The sequence below is a fragment of the Mustela nivalis genome (genome assembly GCF_964662115.1).
Source record: "Mustela nivalis genome assembly, contig: HAP1_SCAFFOLD_422, whole genome shotgun sequence".
Taxonomy (NCBI): Eukaryota; Metazoa; Chordata; class Mammalia; order Carnivora; family Mustelidae; genus Mustela; species Mustela nivalis.
The window spans coordinates 240777-257609 of NW_028136231.1; the positions used below are offsets into that span (position 1 = coordinate 240777).

Sequence of the window (16833 nt, forward strand, 5' to 3'; positions counted from 1 at the left end):
GATAAAGCAACTGAGGCTTGGCAAATAGCTTGGCAAATAGCAAATAAAAAGTACTCCAAAGCACCCCAGGAGTGAAAGCTGTAATGTTCTAGGCAGCAGAGACTGTACCTGTTTCCTGTTGTATTCTCAGTCCCCAGCACAAAATGGGTCCATAATAAATACACAAGTAAGAAATAAACGAACAACTCCAACTCTTATTTCGAAGTTCATTCTCTTTTCTGCTATATTGTTTCCTTTAAGATTACCCTGGCATACATTTTGTGCCTAAGCAAAGAAATAATTTATCAGCACTAGTAGGAGTAAAATATTCTGTTGTCATAGAATAAATGTATACTTCCACCCATTGGCTTGTCTTTTGTGTTGTTGGCATGAAGGTTAGTTGCAGTATATAGAAATAAATCCCCATAAGAAAAGCAATCACCATAAATCCATGCTTGAGGAAAGGGGCCATCATCATTTTGTTGGAATGCCGGTACAATATGCGAGCTATCAAAATTCACCTAATTCTGGGATATTTTTTCCCCAGATAACAATATATAAAAGGTAATTCCATTGAACTAATCTTGTCAGTATGTTTAGTTGATGTTTTATAGCAGTAAAAATGTACTTAACTGCAAACCTCAAACCAAGTTACTGGAAGGAAAGATAAATACACGGGTGATCTGTGTTATGAAAATCACAAGGCAAAATTGCTCTAACTTTACTCTTACATTGTTGATCATACCACATTGCTTTAAACATTCGAATTCCAGTTCTAAGTATTCATTGGCCTGAAAGAAATACTGTATGAATTATAACATTTACTTGCAGTCCTTAAAAAATAAGGAGGATGTATGCAGAAGACTTTGTCTTGGGAAATGCTGCCCAATGTTTGCTGGAGAAAATGGCTATATTGATTCTGGACAATGGTTTATATTATCTTAGCAAATACAGTTTGAGGTCAGTTACCAGTAATGCTATTTTTCACTGAGTTTATAAACTTCCTGGTATTTATAAAACTGAAAGAATGTGTGCTGTTCAACTTGTAACCATGATTATTCAGTGGGTCACTTTAAGTAAATATGTAAACATCTGGTTCCAAGAGACCAGCAAAGACCTCACAGCTTCAGATCTGTAAATAGTGCCTCTCTATTAAACCTCCTATATTAGTGTTTGGGGGAAAAACAAAACAAAACAAAACAAAACAAAACAGCTAAATGTTGTTCAGGGGAATATATAAGGTCAATCTTAGTTTTGTAAGCTTCATGATTATATGACCCAAAATAGATTATTTAGACCAGAGAGGGATAAATTCCTTTTTGGTTCTGGATCCTTTTGTGAAGCTGATGACCCCAAAATTGGCAGAATATTACATACAGCTTTAGAAGGTTCTCTGAACTGAAGTTCATCTATCTACATTAAGAATATAAATATCACTTCAATTTTTAGGCACAGGTGTACATGAATTTAAATCTACATATTAGCCTATTTTTCTCTTTAAACTCTTCATTATATTCATGTGCCTCTAAGTGCCCCAAACCATAATGCTACAAATGCGAGAAAAGTTATTCTAGCAAAGTGGTATTTGATACTGTGCTGTTTATCTAGGCCCTCCCCTTTCCCTTGTCCACTAGGCAGTAGCTTATATTCCTTAACCTTATGTGGAGAGGCCTGCTCTGAGATTTTGGTTGTTCAAGTGTAGGATTTTCTCTGGAAATTTTTTAGAAGTCATATTCAGGAAATGGGAGAAAACTGAACCTGGGAACATAATAAAACTTTTGAGCATCATGCTTCCCTTTTCCAGCTAATTCCATGGTGGTGTTACTCAGCTAAAATCTGTATGTCAATATCTTTGCCTTTCTTAAGTATCAGTTACAAAGTTTCTGCCTGAAATAGACATCTGTCTCTAGGATCTTACAAATCCAATTGGAGAGAAGAGGCTATACACGGAACAAGAAAATAGTGAATTATTCAGTATTGATACAGAATTGTAAATATTGATGGGGGTAATGGATGCTAAGAGGAAGTCTACAATTAAATCATTATAAACATAATGAGTAATAGTGTGTTCCCAAGCTTATCCGAGCCTAAATCCTATTTTATAACACTGATTAACATCCAAAACAAACTAAGGAACTATTATCTAGAATTATCATAAATTTTCCTGAGGCTGTGGGAAGCCCTTGAGAAATAGACAGGATGTGAGTTTGGTTTGGTCCAGAATCACCAGGGATTAATTGTTTTAAAAAAAATTCATTACTGAGCATTACCTCTGTCCTATGAAATCATAATTTTTGATGTGGTGGCATTGGATCTCCACATTTTAATACCATCTCTGCCTTTATGAACAGTCAGGCATGAGAACCCCCTTACAGACATGTGTGATGAAGAGGAAAGGTGTCCATACCATGTAGACAAAAAATGTTCAACAGTAAAATTCTTTGAGCACTTTGAGTCTAACCTCAAAACTTGAGAACTTGAAAGATTTTGTAAATAGTGACCTCTTCCAGGCTATCATTTGCTGGACCTAATAAAATGAACATCTCATTGCTAAAATAGTCCTTTTGGATTTCCATTTCAGCACATGGTTTCAAATATTTACTTCCTGCCAAAAAATTCAAATAATGCAAGTTTGTGTACATATAAGTCACAAACACATCTATCTACATAATTTCTTTTGATTTTTTTATGGGAGCATGTGGAGGCACTGATTGCCTTATATGTCAAACTTCATAAAAGTGAAGCAAGGGAAGAAAATAATTACAGAGTAAAAGGAGTTTCATGCACTTTTTTTCTTCATGACTGTGAGATCTTGGATAAAATTTGAGGACCTGCTAAGTCTGATGCCCAGGACTTGTGATGAAAAATTCCCATTTTTCCTCAGTGAGAAACACTTTTTTTAAAAAAAATCTAAATCTTGGGGAAGAGCTTTGTTATGGTTGTGGGCTCTCCACCTCTGTGGGATCAGGAAGCTGGGGACGCGCCCTTAGACGCTGCCTCTGGCCCCTAGCTGTAGCCCCACTGCTGCCGGTGATAGATTCCTGTGGCCTTTTAAGTGATTGAATAATGATGGAAATGGATCCAAAATAATAAATGACTGCTCTACTAAAGCAGTAGAAGACTCCTCGTATCACCTTCCAGTTCAATTCAGTCTTCAGGAGGAGGCGGAACAAGTGAAATAGAGAAGACTGAAGAGAAGACGACCTCACTTTGGAACTGTTTACTCCTTGACTTCTTTATTTCTACTTGTTTTAATTTTGCTGTGAATTTAAATAGTGAAAACCAAAGAAATAGAAGATACATTTGGGAGCTTTATATAACCCAAGAAATTTGCCTTGAAAGCTGCTATTCTTTGGAGGAAAACATACTAAGTTCCTGTCTGATTAAAAACAAACCAGATTTCCTATGTCCCTTAGATTCTGAAGAATAAAACAGATATAAATACATATCCGCACACTTTTTAGCAGCTCTGTAGGAATAATGAGATTTATAAATTAAGGGCTTTGTTATGTGGATGTTTTGCCGCTGGAATTGACTGCTCAGAAGATCTTTTATTGCTCTCTAATGCTATATTTTTGATCTGTGGCTTTGATGGCATTCGCCCACACATGAGTTTACCTCTTTCCAGTTATGACCTTGTTATGAACAGTGTTTGCACTCAATGTGCAAATGTCCATGTATTATCTATTTAAACAGCATCATAGTGCCATCACTCAAGGAAGTTGAATGAGGTGAACATAGACATAGCTCTTTCCCCTTCCCCCCATTTTTTAAATGTAACAAATAATTTTTATGTTTCCCTTCCCCTTTCCCCTTCCCCTTTTTGGAAACGTGTCAGGAACTAGATAGTTTAAGATGAGCAATTGAGGAGACTTGAAAAAGTGATACAGACAGAGCCTGGCTTCCTTGTGCTTTATCACAAGGCGTGCTGCTGGCCAGCCTATTTCAGCACCCTTTTAACAAGAGAACCTCGTAGGAAATCCAGCTGGCAGACTCAAGGAGTTCGGGAAACAGGACCACAGAGGTTACACTCTGGGATCCTGGCCATGAGGTTGGATGCCTCACCTTGCTGAAAAGAGACACTGGACCTAAATGGCACAGCATGACTTTTTTCCTGCTTGGCTAAATTTCTCAACACCACAGTCAGCTAAGTCACCTACAGCCACCTTCGAAAACCACGGAGAGCACCTACCCCGAGGAGATCGTAGGTTTGGAGTAAGCCGTCGTCGACATGATTCCTCTGATGGCTTTTTTAACAATGGACCTCTGCGAACTGCAGGAGATTCCTGGCACCAGCCCTCCCTGTTGCGCCATGACTCTGTGGACTCTGGTGTCTCTAAGGGAGCATATGCTGGAATCACAGGGAACCTATCTGGTTGGCATGGCTCTTCCCGAGGTCATGATGGCATGAGCCAGCGTAGTGGGGGTGGCACAGGGAACCATCGCCACTGGATTGGCAGCTTCCATTCCCGGAAAGGCTGTGCCTTTCAAGAAAAGCCACCTACAGAGATTAGGGAAGAAAAGAAAGAAGACAAGGTGGAAAAATTACAATTTGAAGAGGAAGATTTTCCTTCTTTGAATCCAGAAGCTGGCAAACAGAATCAGCCATGCAGACCTATTGGGACCCCTTCTGGAGTGTGGGAAAACCCACCTAGTGCCAAGCAACCCTCCAAAATGCTAGTCATCAAAAAAGTTTCCAAAGAAGATCCTTCTGCTGCCTTCTCTGCTGCATTCACCTCACCAGGATCTCACCATGCAAATGGGAACAAATCAACCATGGTTCCAAGTGTCTATAAGAACCTGGTTCCTAAGCCTGCACCACCTCCTTCCAAGCCCAGTGCATGGAAAGCTAACAGAATGGAACACAAATCAGGATCCCTTTCCTCTAGCTGGGAGTCTGCTTTTTCCAGTCCGATCTCTGTTACCAAACCAGTAGTACTGGCTTGGGGCACAGTTTTAAGCTCTCCTAAAGAGAGTCCCTCCAACACTACTCCTCCGATTGAGATCAGCTCCTCTCGCCTGACCAAGCTCACCCGCCTAACTACCGACAGGAAGAGTGAGTTCCTGAAGACTCTAAAGGACGACCGGAATGGAGACTTCTCAGAGAACAGAGACTGTGACAAGCTGGAGGATTTGGAGGACAACAGCACACCTGAACCAAAGGAAAACGGAGAGGAAGGCTGTCATCAGAATGGTCTTACTCTCCCTGCAGAGGAGGAAGGGGAGGTCCTCTCACACTCTCTGGAAGCAGAGCATCGATTATTGAAAGCAATGGGATGGCAGGAATATCCTGAAAATGATGAGAATTGCCTCCCCCTCACAGAGGATGAGCTCAGAGAGTTCCACATGAAGACGGAACAGCTGAGAAGAAATGGCTTTGGGAAGAACGGCTTTTTGCAGAGCCGTGGTTCCGGCCTGTTCTCCCCGTGGAGAAGCACTCGTAAAGCAGAGTTTGAGGATTCGGACACGGAAACCAGTAGCAGTGAAACATCAGATGACGATGCCTGGAAGTAGGCATATAAGTCCTCAAAAATCTGACCCAGTAAACTCAGCTTGTGTGTTTAGGGAGTATACAGAAGAAATCATTCTTTTCCTTTTCTTATGTTGAATACTTCATGCACAAGGGAAAATAGTCATATCCCAAAGAGAGAGCAATTGGCTTGTTTAGCTTTTGTTGTTCTTCCCTGTTATCTGCTTAATAGAAGTTTGTGTGATGGGAAAGATTTTTTAAATACACACACACACACAGACACAGTATCTATGAGGCGACGCACAGGTGGGAGCTGGCAGTGCAGAGAGGAGACGCAGGTCTGCAGCAACAGCTTCTACCATCAACCCTTGGGGCACTCACCCCTGTGCTCAAGCAATCATTGTCAATGACAAAGTGACTATTGAAGTTATAATTGTATTAAATTAATGCTAATAATTTGGATATTTTATTTTATTTTTGGCTGCTCGGGTAACGTTAGCCCTTAACCAAGCATACATGGTTTTCTTCTTTTCTTTTTTTTTTTTTCCCCTTTTTTTGGGTACAGCTGTAAAATATTTGGATATAGGAAATGTTGTGTTATTCTTGCAGCCTTGATATTCAGGGTGGATTGTAAAATATAAATTTTTGTGAGATTTCAAAGATTAAGATTATTTTGATAACATTATTTACAGATTTAAAAGATGTGGTTATCACAAGTCTGTTGAAGGGGAAAACTACTGCATAAAATAACTAACTTGGAATAAATATTTTGCATCAGTTTGGAAAAAAAAATCTAAATCCTTATTAAATGGTGGGACTGGATGTTTTTCTCTTAGGAACTAAAAGGGAAGGGAATTTAAAAGTATTTTACTTTTTAAAAAAGAATTTACTTTTCCTGAGGCTCTACTAAGGATCAGGTCCTTTATTTCACTTACTGCCCCTTCAACATTCAACACAACTCCATAAAGGAGGTGGTATGTCTCTAAATCCTTTTCATGGATTAAGAAACTGAAGCAGTAAGAAGTTGCATGGCCTCCTTAAGGTCTTAAGGACTGTTAAGTGCCAAAACCAGAGTTTTGACCCTCTTCTCTGTGCTGTGCTTGTTTTTCTGTAGCACATTTCCCGAGAGCAGCAGGATCTCTAAACATTGTACCTCTAGCCCAGGACACCCCTCACTTCCTGGTGGCAGACCATTTCTGTAGAGGGGAGCAGCCCACACCAGTTTCAGCTTGGGTGGAATCTGCTGATTGTGGAAACTTCTAGGAGCATCACAAGGTCCCTAGTGTCTCCTCCACTCCAACAAGCAGAGTAGAGCAGTGATTACCAATGTGGACTTAGGTTTGATAATGACTAGCTGTTTAGCGTTAAGTGAGTTACCCAGCCTTTGAGACTCTTCCCTCAGTTGCGCAATGGAAGTGAGGTCTACCGCACAGAGCTGTATGGGTTTAACAGCTTTAGTGAGGTGTCATTTACATGCTCTAAAATCAATTTATGTATAAATTTCACTGAATTTGGTAAGCATCTTTAGTTGGGAAATTGCCACGACAACCTAGTTTTAGGACTTTTGCATCACCCCCTAAAGTAAAGGGCCTTTTTCAATCCCTAATGCCTACCTTTCCTTGGTCCCAGAAACCATTTGACTGCTTTCTGTTCCAACAGTTTTGCTTTTTTCCAGAATATCACGTGAATGGAAACTGTGTAGTCTTTTAGCGTTTTTCAGTTAGCATGTTGTTTTGTGGTGCATGCATTTTGTTTGTACCTTGTATCAGTAGTTCATCCCTTTTATGGCTGAAAAGTATTCCATTGTATAACCTACCACATCTTATTTATGTTTGGGTAGTATCTATTTGGGGTTACTATGGATAATGCTGCTACACATAATCATATAAATATTTCTGTGGCCATAGGTTTTGTCTTGGGTAGATACCTAGAAGTAGAATTGTTGAGCCAAGTAAGTATATGTTTAATATTATAAGATGCTGTCAAACTTTTCAAAGTGGTTCTACCATTTTGCATATCCACCTACAGTACATAGTGTTTCAGTTCCTCCACATCCTCAACAACACTTGGTATTGTCCACCTTTCTAACCTGAATTATTCCAGTGGGCATGGAATGGTGTCTCAATGAGGGCTTAATTTAATTTCAATGATGGTGAGCTTCTTTGTGTCTTGTGGATCATTTGTATATCTTCTGTGGAGTATCTGTTCAACTTATATACCTTCTTTTGTGTGGTGCTTGTAAAGAAAACTATGTATCTTTTGTGTAAGGTGTGTTCAAATATTTTGCCCAATTTAAAATTAAGTTGTATGGTTACTAACATAAAAATTTTTTCTTACTGTGTATTTTAAGCACTTTTTATATTTTTTGGAAACAAATTTTTCATTAGATATTTCTGTAAATATTTTCTCAGTCTTTAACTTTTCATTTCCTTGCTGGTATATCTCAAAGACCAGAGTACTTGTAATAAAAGCTGACTTACTAATTTTTTTCTTCTATGACACAATAAACATAAGCCAGAAAAGAAGCTTTGGGTGTCACATCTCAGAAATCTTGCTTAACGCAGTGTCATGGATTTTTTTTTCCCTAGGTTTTCTTCTAGAATTTTTAGTTTTAAAATAAGTTCTCATTTAGATTTATGATCTGTTTTAAGTTAACTTTTGTGCATGGTACAAGGATCAAGGTTCATTGTTTGCATGCAGATGGCCAGGTATCCTAGCACTATTTGTTGAAAAGATTTTCTTTTCACTATTGGTTTACTTCACGCCTTTGTTAAAAAATCAATTAACCATTTAAACATCTTTGCAAATTCTCCATTCTCTTTCATTGATCTGTATTTCTATTCTTATGCCAATATTATACTATTTGATTATTTTTATATTGTTTTGAAATCAGGTAGTATATAAGTCCTCTAACTTTGCTGTTCTTCTTTAAAAATGCTTGGTATTGAGGAGAGCCCAGGCAGCAACCTCTTTGACCTCAGCCACAGCAACTTCTTCCTAGAAACGTTGCCAAAGGCAATGAACCATTTCAAAGAACCATTTGAATGGTTCAGTGAACCATTTCAAAGAACCATTTCTTGGTTTCATTGATCTATTTAATTTTTAACATTTTTATTTTTATTTCTGCTCTACTCCTTATTTCTTTCCTTCTGCTGCCTTTAGGCTTTGTTTGTTGTCCCTTTTCTATACATGTAAGGTGAGGTTGTTTGAGATTTTTCTTGCTTCTTGAAATAGGCCTGTATTGCTATATAGTTGCCTCTTAGAATTGTTTTTACAGCATCCAAAGATTTTGGACCATTGTGTTTTCATTTTCATGTACTTTATTTCTGTTTTTATTTCCTGGTGTTGGGCTGGCAGGAAGGGCTACTAAAGATGGCGAAAGTTCCCGCCACAAGACCTGAGCTCGGACAGGAGAACAAAGGCCCAAGCAGGAATCTGAGACCCCCCGCCCCGGGCTCCCGTGGACCAATGGGATCCCGATGAGCAAGCGGGATATCCAAATAAGGGAAACTTCCAAAAGACCCCTGAGCTTCCTCTGAGACCCCTTAAAAGTCCCCTCCTCCCTGCCTTGGGCGCGACTTCCGCCACTCTGCTTTCCAGAGTGGTGGAACCTCGCCCGAGGGTGCCCACCTCCTCCCGGCGCAACTTTCCTGGCTCCCCTTCTCCTGAGCCCTGAAACTTCGGCGGAGAGCATTTTTAATAAATCTTGCCTTGCACCCACTTTGCCTGGTGTTGTGTTTATCTCGCCGGAAAAAACTTTACACCTGGTTGACCTATTCATTGTTCAGTAAAGCATGTTAAACTCCATGTATTTGTGTTCTTTGCAGATTTTTTTCTTGTGGTTAATGTCTAGCTTCATAGCATTGTGGTCAGTAAAAGATGCATGGTAGGACTTCGATCTTCCTGAATTTGCTGAAGCGTGTTTTGTGAACCAGCATGTGATCTTTTCTGGAGAATATTCTGTGATACACTTGAAAAGAATGTGTTTTCTTTTAAGATAGATTTAACAGATATACTCAAAATATCCTATTCCAGTGTGTCAGTCAAAGCCATTGTTTCCTTGATTTTCCATTTATATTATCTGACCATTGCTATAAATGGTGTTTTTAAAGCCCCCTATTATTATTAGCTCCTTTGTTACTGTTTTATATATTTGAGTGTTCCCCTCTTTGGTGCATAAATATTGATAACTTCTATTTTCTTGTTGGAATGTCCCTTTTATGATTATATAGTATTCTTCTTTATCTCTTATTATAGTCATTGATTTAAGGTTTTTTATCTGGGGGGGATCTGGGTGGCTTAGTTGGTGAAGCATCTGAATCTTGAATTCAGTTCAGGTCATGATCTTGCAGTGGTGGGATTGAGCTCCACATCAGGCTCTGCATTCAATGGGGAGACCACTTGAGATTCTCTCCCTTTACCTCTTCCCCTTCTCACACGTGCTCTCTCTCTAAAGTAAAACTTTAAGTTCTATTTTGTCTGAACTAAGTATTGCTACTCCCACTTCCTTTGACATCCATTTGTATGATAAATGTTTTTCCATACCCTTTCAATTTGCAGGTGTCTAGGCCTAAAACGAATCTCCTATAGGCAGTATAAATGGGTCTTTTTTCCCTCAATCCATTCTGTTGTTTTTTTTTTTTTCTTCAATCCTCTATGTCTTTTGATTGGAGCATTTAGTCCACTTACATTCTAAATAATTATTGATATGTATTTATAGCCATTTTATTACATGTTATATTTTTTGAAGTGTTTCTCTAATCCTTCTCTTATCATGATTTTTGACTTTTTTTTTTTAGTGATATTCTATCCTCTTCTACATATAGCTTTCTATATTAAGTTGGTTGTCATTTAACTTTGTGACCATTCTTTGTTCCTTAACTCCCCACATTTTAGGTGTATGTTTATATTTTATATTCTTTTATTCTGTGAGTTCTTTGACTCTGTGGTTTTTTTGTTTTGCTTTTTTTTTTTAAGAGGAAAGAATCATTTTTACTACTTTTGTGTTTCCTACCTCTATATTGTCACTTTTGGGGTTTCCTTTCCACTCAGTGAATCCCCTTTAATATTTCTTGCAGGACTGGTTTAGTGGTCATGAACTCCTAGGAGGTTTTTGTTGGGGAAACTCTTTATCCCTTCTTCTATTCCTAATGGTAGTCCTGCTGGATAGAGTGTTCTTGGCTGCAGATTTTTCCAACTCAGCATTTTGGATATATCATGCCACTCTACTCTGGCTTGCAAAATTTTTTGAAAAATCTCCTGCTAGCCTTATGAGTTTTCATTTGTAAGTTAATGACCTCTTTTGTCTTACTGCTTTTAAAATATTGTTTTTACCATTATATTTTGCCAGTTTAATATATGTTCTGGTGTAGGTCTGCTTTTGTTGATTTGATGGTAGTTTTTGTGCCCCCTGGATCTAGATATGTTTCCCTCCCCAGATTAGGGAAGTTTTCAGCTATTATTTCTTCAAATAAATTTTCTGCTCCCTACTCCCTTTTTTTCTGGAACTCTTAAAATACAAATGTCCTGTTTGAAGTCACCGAGTTCCTTAAATGTATTGTTTTATATAATTTCTATTTCTTTTCTTCAGTTTACTTCCCATTCTGTCTTCTAGGTCACTAAATTTTTCTGCTGCTTCTACCTAGTGTTCATTCCATCAAGCACGTTTCTCATTTTGTTTATTGAGCCCTTTCTCTCTTCTGTATCATGCCTTATTTCTGTTAAGGGTTTCATTCATGTCCTCCACTCTTGTCTCAAGTCCAGTGAGTACCCTCCTGATCATTGCCTTAAATTCTCTATCAGGTATATTACTTATATCTGTTTCACTTAGATCTCTAGGCATGGCCTTGTCCTGTTCTTGCATTTGGGATAAATTCTTCTGTCTCCTCATTTTTTTTCTGCATTTCTGTGTCTTATTTCCCTGTGTTGAGAAAATCAGCTATGTCTTCTGCTCTTGAAAAGAGCTACTTTATAAAAAAGAGGTCTTGGAGTGCCCTGCAATAGAGTGTCCCCTGTTCGCAGAATCTGGCATTTCAAAAGAGTATTCTCTGTGTGATGCCTATAATCTGTTGTTGTGTCTGAGTCACTTAGGTTCCTTTCAGTGCACTTGTCTGCACTGACATTCTGCCTGTTGTGGGCTGTGCTTGTTCTCTGTAGTGTTAGTAGGACCCAGGCACACCAGTTCTGAGGGAGCATGGCCACCAGGGAACTTGGGAGTGGGCAGCAGGATTAGCAAAATTTCCATTAGGTCGCAAATCCTATGCCAGATCTCTTGAAATGCTATAGTGGCTGGGGGCCATACACCAGCAGTTGGAGGCACAAGGTGTGGGGCATAGTATGCAGCAATGTCTGGGCAGGGTACATGTGCAGCTTTAACAGAACTTACCTTGAGGTCAGGCCTGAGTTATATTTTGCAGTGCTTGATATTGACCCACAGATCTTCAAGTTTGTTTATTTTTAACTTTATTGTTCTGTTTTTAGATTGTGACCTACTGATTTTTCATTCATTGTTTTTTTCTTCACCATTTCAAATCTGTTTGAGTATATACAATATATTTTTCACTTCCATTAATATGCTTTTCTTCTCTACAATAGCCATTAGATTCTTTTAGTTTCCTTCTCTTAGTATTTACTATTTGTTCATTATTTGAATATTCCTTGAACAGGATTTCCTTTAATTTTTTAATGTATTTATAATAGCTCTTTGAAGTCTTTGTCTTAAATCCAACCTCTGAGCCCACTCAGTGTCAAATTCTAATGGCTGCCTTTTTCCCTAGATATGGGTCATTCCTGTTCCTTTTCCCATCTCATATATTTTGGTCAAAAAATAGTAAAAAGCATTTGTAGTTGTACTCACAGTGAATCTGAAATCGGTTTTGTTCTTTGGAGGGATTTAGACTTTAACATGCCTGGAGTCAAACTGAAATCTCCAACCACAGATGTTTTTTCTTTTGCCTAGTTCTCTAAGGAGTTCCTCTGCACCTGCATAGTTCAGAGGCCAAAGAGTCAGAGATTGTAGTCAGAGACTCTGAGTTAGTCAGGCTTTCATCCTCCTCTGTTTTGTGTAGATTTCACTGTGCATTCAGATGTGTGGCAAATTCACATGCTTTCTTTCAATTTTTGTTGGGTTCCCTGCTGTATCCAATAAGCACACATAGTTTAGCAGTTAACCAGGTATATATGGAAAGCTTATTGTATCAGTTGCTCTATAGCTTTCTCACATCCAAAATCTCCCTCTGAAATTTCTAACTGCTTTGTTGCCTGCTCCTGAGTCTGTCACCTCCAGCTCATAAAGCTGGATTTTCACTGCCCATGTTTGGTAGTTGGTGGAGCTTGGGAATGCTCTCAGACTCCCACCTCCCCTCCAAAAGTTAATTCTTAGTTATTACTCAATGCAGTAGCAGTTTCACATGAATTAGTATTTCCCAAGTTGTTGCCTACCTTTGGTTATTTTCCAGTGCCCTGAAATGATTGTCACAAATGGTTTTGTCCAGTGTATAGTCATTTTCTATGGAGCAGTCATCTGACCATCTCATGCTGTTGTTACCAGTAGAGTCCCTAGATTACTTTAAGGATAAAAAGAAATAGTGTGCATTAAGTGTTGGGTATAGTTGCTGGCATATGGTAAGCACTCAGCAGGTGATAGAATCTGTTAAATAATAACAGGAAAAGCTAGATCCCTCAATGGACTCTCAGTATTATTCATCTCTTCTGGAACATAGCTTCCAAACTATGTGCTGGAGGATCCATCTCATCAGCCCTCAGGTTTCCTGTCACCTCCACCTTATGTAGGATTCCAAAATCCTCCATTTAACTACTGTTTCATGCAAATACTATCATTTTCTGTGTGTGTCATGATGTAGAAAGGCTTAGGAAGCATTACTTTTAGAGGACAGCCTGGAGCAGGATCCCTATTTGGTCTTCTAGATCTGCTTTCAAACAAGTTCATGGGAACAAGTCTTTTAAGGTACTTTTCAAAGTTCTCTGAAATAGGAACTCCCTTACATATAAGACTCTCCATTCAATAAGTAATGTTGATGACTTGCAATGTGCCAGGCCCCTTTTCCCACCTTCTCTTAATTCCAGGAGTAAACCAGAGGTCCTGACTCCAGTGTGGCCCATGGTATTCTCTTCACTACCCTAAGGGATTGAAAGGCCCTAATTAGATGTGTGGCTTGCCAAAGACCTCTGGGTGTGTACATGCATGCATACATGCAGGAGATAGCTCTAGTAATAGCTCTGAGTATCCTGCCATATGTCTTCTAGGATAGTGCTGCAGAATAAGGTAATGGTGATCTTGGGTCACACAGTTTACAGTGCTGTATGGGAAATAGGCAGAACTTCATTTCAGTTATTTTCTGGTCTGGGGCCAGTCTTTTCAGTCACCAACACACGGTTACTGTTGCAGCCATCAGCCTTACTAGCTAGAGATGGACAATAATGTTGGTGCTCTAAGTCGTTGTTGGAATTTTCAAGTTTCTATTCCTGCTTGTGTGAACTAACCCTCACTAGAGTTCTTTGTGCCCTAGGCTTATGGGTTTATGCTAATTCGTATAACTTGGTGAATATATATCTACTTTCACAACTCTAGCATATTAACTAATAAATATTACATTTGAACTAACTTGGGTATTGCTTTTTACTGTTGATCTGTGTCCCAATTTGATTCAAAGAGGTTAACACTTTTATAGAGACCTATGATTTAATGGCAAAGTACATCAGCTTCCCACTAATGGATCATGTTTTGATGTTGCCACTTAATAAACCTTTTATGTAACTGTCAGCATTTCTGTGTGATACTAGCTTCAGTAAAAATAGCCTATGATGCCCACTTTTGAAGTAATATAAAGAAGACATGATTTACACATAATAAATTATGGCAAGAAAAATAAGCTTCACTGTTAAAAAAAAAATACAAACAAAAAACACATTCCCAGGGAAAGGTTTACTGTTGGTAATTAAAATGCTTTACAGAAATGTTTCACTGAAAATAGTACAATGGTGAATTGTATTATTAGACTTACAAATCAAAACCCCAATGAGATACCACATCACACCAGTCAGAATGGCTAAAATTAATGAGATAGGAAACAACAAATGTTGGCAAGGATGTGGAAGCAGGGGAACCCACTTACACTCTGGGTGGGAAGGCAAGCTGGTACATTCTTTACTCTGGAAAGTGGTATAAAGTATGGAGGTTCCTCAAGATGTTAAAAATAGAGCTGCCCTATGACCTACCAATTGCACTACTAGGTATTTACCCCAGAGGTATAAATGTAGTGATCCAAAGGGGCACCTGTGCCCCAATGTTCATAGCAGCAATGTCCACAGTAGCCAAACTGTGGTAAGAGTCTAGATGTCCATTGACAGATGATTGGATAAAGATGTAGTACATATATAAAATGTAATATATACAATATGACTCAGCCATTAGAAAGGATAAATACCATTTACACTGATGTGGATAGAATTGGAGGGTATTATGCTGATGGAAATAAGTCAGTCAGAAGAACAATGATCATATGGTTTCACTTTTATGTGGAATAAAACAGCATAGAGGGATCATAAGGGAAGGGAGGGAAAACAGAATGGGAAGTCATCAGAGAGGGAGAAAAAACTATGAGAGATTCTTAACTATGGGAAACAGGGTTGCTGGAGGGGAGGAGGGTAGGGGGATGGGTAATTCGGTGATGGGCATTAAGAAAGGCTCATGATGTGATGTGCAATGGGTGTTATATGCAACTGAGAAGTTACTGAACACTACATCTGAAACTAATGATGTACTGTAAGTTGGCTAATTGAATTTAAATAAAGAATAACATAAATTTTTCAAGCAGCTGCCAGTGCACAGTTCACACTGTAACAAGGGAAACATGGCTTCATCACACTCAAGTTGTTGCAACAACCTCTTGTTCTTTAAATCTGTTTTTCATCCCTGCACAAGCAACTGCTAGTACAGAAAGATGTGTTAATTAAGTCCAGCATAGTTCATAAGGGAATTATTCTCTATCAACAAGAGAAGTTTTGAAGTCAGTGCCAAAGGTTTATCTGAGGTTTTGTTTTAATTTAATCAGTTCATGTTTGGGCCCCTGCAATTAATATTCTTCTTCTAAAATGATCCTGAAATCTATGTACCATTTCAAAGTTCTGTAGGTAAAATATCAGATAAATTTAAAAAGAAAAAGTCTGTGAGGTAACTTGGTAAAGTATTGAACCAAGATATTTAAAGCTTGAAATTAAATGTCACAACCATAGTTGCAGAAATATATAGGAAACATGAAGGATTTGTTGTTCATGACGCAATGGGTAGGCTAACGATGCTATATTCCACAGTCATGGAGGGATCCAAGCTCTTTTAATCTTTTCTCAGTCTTGCAGTGGGTTCTTGCACCCCTAATCACATGAGGAAAGTGAAGGTGAAGATGATCTCAAGTGAAGTTTCAGGGGCCAGGTTTGAAAGAGGTACATAGTACTTCTTCCCTCATGCCATTGACCAGACTAGTCTCTCAGGGCCGCCTAAATGAGCTGAAGAAATAGACTGTGATAATCTAAATAAAAAGATAAAAATAAAGATATTGATGAGCACCACTAATCTTGATCACAAGCATGGAGCTATACACTTACATAAATACATAACATGAGCTCTGAACAGGTGTATGAGGCCAATAAGCCTTACTTCTAAAAACTTAAATATTTGGTTATTATGTGAACTTCCCCTCATTTTGTTTTTTAATAAGATATCCCTTTTTATTGAGAGAAAATTGACAAATAGAGTTCTCAGAATGTAATTTTCAAGTTCTCAGTCGTTGCTTTTTCTCAAGATTGTGTTAGCTATTCAGGATTTTTGTAGTTCCATACAAATATTAGGACTATTCCAGTGTTTTGAAAAGCACTGTTGGTATTTTCACAGGAATTGGTTTGAATCTGTAGATCGCTCTGGGTGGAGTGAACATTTTACCAATAGTATTCTAATCCATGAACATGTATCTTCTATTTGTTCATGTACTTTTCCATTTCATCAATGTTTTATAGTTTTCAGGGTACATTTTTTTCTTGGGTTGATTCCTAAGTATTTTTATTCTTTTTTGTGTAACTTTAAATGGAGTCTTTTAAAATTTGGTTTTCTGCTACTTTTTTTGGTGGAGTCTTCAGGGATTTTATTTATGGTGTCATGTTCTCTGCAAATAGTGACAATTTTATTTCTTTACCAATTTGGATGGCTTTTATTTCTTGTTTGATTGCTGTGCATAGGACTTCAGGTTATGCAGAATAAAAGTGGTGAGAGTGGAATCCTTGTCTTGCTCTTGCTCTTAGAGGAAAAGCTATTTTTAACCATTAAGTGTTCTATTACCTGTGGGTTTTGCCATCAGTGGTCTTTCTTATGT

At 38.3% G+C, this 16833-nt stretch overlaps 1 protein-coding gene and 1 pseudogene across 4 annotated transcripts in view; both read left to right on the forward strand.

Moving 5' to 3' along the window:
* LOC309857137 (uncharacterized protein) overlaps positions 1-16833 on the forward strand; it is a 77918-nt gene that overhangs the window by 22216 nt on the left and 38869 nt on the right. The gene's annotated exons all lie outside the window — the stretch shown is intronic.
* On the forward strand, positions 2903-6228 carry LOC309857135 (vasculin-like protein 1 pseudogene; annotated as a pseudogene). Its single transcript has one exon. The product of its transcript is annotated as a vasculin-like protein 1 pseudogene (transcript).